Here is a 4,084-nt window from a genome sequence, read left to right as displayed (position 1 = left end):
CAATGTCTATAAGAGTTTTTCCTACATTTTCTTCTAGAATTTTTATGGTTTCATACCTTAGGTTTAAGTCTGTTATCCACATGTTTGATTTTTGTGGGTGGTCAGAGGTGCAGATCCTGTTTCAGTCTTCTACATGTGGCTGTCTAATTTTCCCAACACCGTTTATTGAATAAGGATTCTTTTCCCCAGCGTATGTTTTTGTCTGCTTTGTCAAAGATTAGATGGCTAAATGAGGATGGTTTTATATGTAGGTTCTCAGACATGTTCCATTGGTCTATGTCTCTGTTCTTGTGCCAGCCTGTCTCCCTTTCTGACCACCTCACTCTACTTGCTGTATGACCTTCACAGATAAGCTATTTACACCCACTACTTACACCATTCAGGGAATGCTTCTGGGAGAACCCAAACTAAGATCATCATTGACAAAAGAGAACTTGGAAGGAAACTAGCCATTAAACAAGCACTTACTATATTCCAGGCACTGTCTAATTTTTACATAATTAGTATAGAAATATTTCATTAGTTTCTCTTGGACTTACTTCCTTTTAAGTATCTCCCCAGAACGATACATTCCCCAAACCCTAGAGCAAGTATAATGTCCTTATATTAATTTATAAATTATTCATTTTCATATGTGTAACACATAAAAACCCAAAGGACTTGAATGTCTCTATAAATTTTAGCCACAGCACAGCATGTGTGCTGGGGATACTTATACCAGTGTAGTCTCTTTAAAAAGCCATTGAAATCCACATAAAAAGGAATGTCCTCAGAAAAAATATATTGACAATAGATATGATAGATAACAGTTTAATGTTCTCAATATATAAAACATATATACAAATGAATGGTCAAAAATGAAGATTTAAATATAGGCAATGAGTATGAATAGATAATTTATGAGTGACTCGTGAACAGGAAGACTTTTCAGTAATGCTAGTTCAAAAGCAGACTTTTCAGGCTGTTTTTTTCAAACATGGCAGTAACAATATCTTCCTTTCCACATACCTTCTAGCAACATGGCCTTGAAACTCCTCAACAAATAGATGTCAGCTGAAATAATGCTATGAGACTTCTGAGTCTAAGTCATAAAAATGCCACACACTTCCATCTTGCTTTCTTGGAATTCTCAGCCTTAGAACAAGCCACCATGCTATAAGGAAGTTCAAGCAACACATGGAGAGACCTATGTGAAGAGAAACCAAGGCTCCTGGCCCACAGCGCTGGTTGAGCTCCCAGGCAACAACCTCTGGTGAGCAAACTGTTGTGAAAATGGCTGTCCCATTAGATAGTGCCTGGAGCAAAAGTGAGCTATCTCTGCCCAAATTACAGAACTGTGAACCAAATAAATGAGGTCTGTTGTTTAAAGCTTCTATGATTTAACAATGAGCAGCTGATACCTAACTTGATACCTGTAAATGGCTGCTGTCATAACAAAAACCTAAAGTGTGTGGTATTGGTTGGAGGCAGTAATGGTAGGTGGAAAAAGTGGAAGAAGCTTGGGAGGACTGTGAGTGAACTCTGAAAGGGACTTGAGAAGAATGTTAACTGATACCTAGAGGGCCGCAAGCCTGAAGGTTGTCAGTGAGGGCCTAAAGGAAAATAATTATATATATATATATATACATATATATATATATACACAGACACACACACACACACACAATACTGGAGCTACAGGGATGTGTTCCTTGTTATGTAGTGCCAGAAAGTTTGGCAACAATATTTCCCACTGTAATGTGAAAAATAGAAAATGTGCCTCATGAACATAATGATATATTTAAAGAGGTTTCCAGGCATAATGTTCCCACATGGCTTCCTCCCCTTTCATGATAAAATATGAAAGGAATAAATTGAGTACCAAAAAAACTGTTAAATATCAGAGTCAGGACTATGTGAGCTCAAAAACAAAATTAATTCTCATTCTCAGTCTCTCCAGATGGGAAATAATTTTCAAATTAAGAAAGCATCACACCAAAGATCAAATCCCGGATGGGACTATAAGCTTTTTTGTTAAAACTTCAGAAAGTTCTAATATAGCACCTCATAAAAACTTTCAGACAAACAAAAGGCACTTTAAAGATCTTAAGAGAATGCCCTGCCTATTATCTCCACCAAAATATAAGCTTGTAAGAGTATTAAGTGTTTTGTCACTTAGCTGCTTTTCAAGGAGCCCAAGATAGAAAAGGGTCAGTCTTAAAGACACTTGTACTTGTGCCTTTTGTCTGTTGGAGTGAACCCCAATAAGATTCATAGAAAAGTCACAAAATTTTTTTAGAAGAATTCTTTTGGCACAAGCATCACCATCATAGACTGAGAGGGGTGGAGACGGTACAACGTGAAAAGAAACCTTTGTACTCACAAAGGCAGGAAGAAGGCTGAGAAAGCTTCTCAACTGAAACCACAGACCTGTTCCTTTAGAAAAGGAGGACCCAGAGGATAGATCCAAGAAATATTGAGAACTCCCTAAAGTAGAACCAATTGCTAATCAAAGAACTGGCAAAATGTGTCCGTGGGATTTCAGAACTGCTATGAACCAGTGAATATTGTCTATCATATTCCCCATTCATAAGCAGCAATCCTAATCCTGTTTCAGAATTGTATGTTGAGGGGTTGGAAGGCAGATAATTTGTCTCTTTTAGTTCACAAATCTTTAGATTGAGAGAAACTGTACTGAAGTTGTACTCAAGCAACCTAGACCTGATCTAAATGATGAAACACTGGACTCTGAGCAGATGCTGTAATGGATGAGACTTTGGAAGTCTTGGGGCAGGAGTGGATTCATTTTGCCTGTGAAAACGATGTGAATTGTTGTGACCAGAAAGTGAATTATGGCAGATTGTAATTTGAAAAGATGGCCATCATCTGTATCTCTTATCCAACATCTTACAATGTGATCTCAAAGCTCCTGTGATTCAGTGGTGGTATCTGTCTTCTCTAAGTGAACCTTGGTAGGTCTTTTTGACTGCCTCCACTCATTGAGTACTGTGGAAGTGACACTATGCAATTTCCACATCCAGGTGATAAAAATCTTCATAAAGAAAGAATGTGTTAAGAAAAGTGGAAATATCTTCATGAGTCATAGAAAAATGGAAAGCAGAGAATGAGTTTGGCAGTAATTCTCCAGCACTTTCTAAAGAAAACAGACATGAAATCTCACCAACACATTTCTTACTCATTGGAGAGGTGGAACCAGTTGTGAAGCAGGGAAGGTTCCCAGGGCCTCATCACAGATCAGTAAAATCATCCCTCAAAACTTTTCTCTTTCTCGTCTCTGATTCTGTGCCTGTCAAGGAACATCCCAATTGACGATTTAACAACTCTAGACTGTCTTGCTGAGTAGGAATTGACTTGGGCAGAAGAAGGATATCTTAATGACTGGAAATAAAAATCCCTCTGTGTCAATTGGTGAAGCAACAATCAGTTTCCTTAAATTTGGTTAGTACAAGTTAGTCTTTATGACCAATGAATTATGGTTATGTCATTGTGCTACTGAATCTCCAAAGGTAGAAAGACTCCACAATGAGGAAAAAAGAAAAAAAAAAAAAACCAAACGCACACAACACATGGGAGACCAAATATAGAAGGCTTTCTGTTTTCCCTTTCCATCTTTTCATCTGAACATTATTTACTTTCTAGACTCCATGAAATGGATTTAGAAATGTAGTGCTTATAAAACAGGATGAGTTGAGATGACAGGCTTGGGTAGATATAGGCCAATTAAAAGGCATTTATGATAGTAAAGACCTTAACTAGTAGTTTAAATATTTTCTCCAAAGGCTTTTGCAATAAAAATAAGCATCAAAGTATGTAAATTTTACATTCATCACCAAAAACCTATCACAGAATTATCACTCCAGTCTCCTTTTGGTTGGACACTTCCCGCAGCTTTTTGCAAGTAGAAATTGTCTTTGAACATCTGCTTGAAAAAAAAAAAATTAAACCCATATGGTCTAAAATCCTATGAGAAATTTTAAGATTTAAAGAATAACACTTAGATCTAATAAATATATCTCCATAATTTTTCTTTTATCATTTTGTAATCCTACTCTCTCCTCTTTGCCTTATCTACCCTCCTTACACT

This window comes from Eulemur rufifrons, chromosome 8, assembly GCF_041146395.1.
Source record: "Eulemur rufifrons isolate Redbay chromosome 8, OSU_ERuf_1, whole genome shotgun sequence".
Taxonomy (NCBI): domain Eukaryota; kingdom Metazoa; phylum Chordata; class Mammalia; order Primates; family Lemuridae; genus Eulemur; species Eulemur rufifrons.
Note: the sequence above shows the minus strand (reverse complement) of the source record.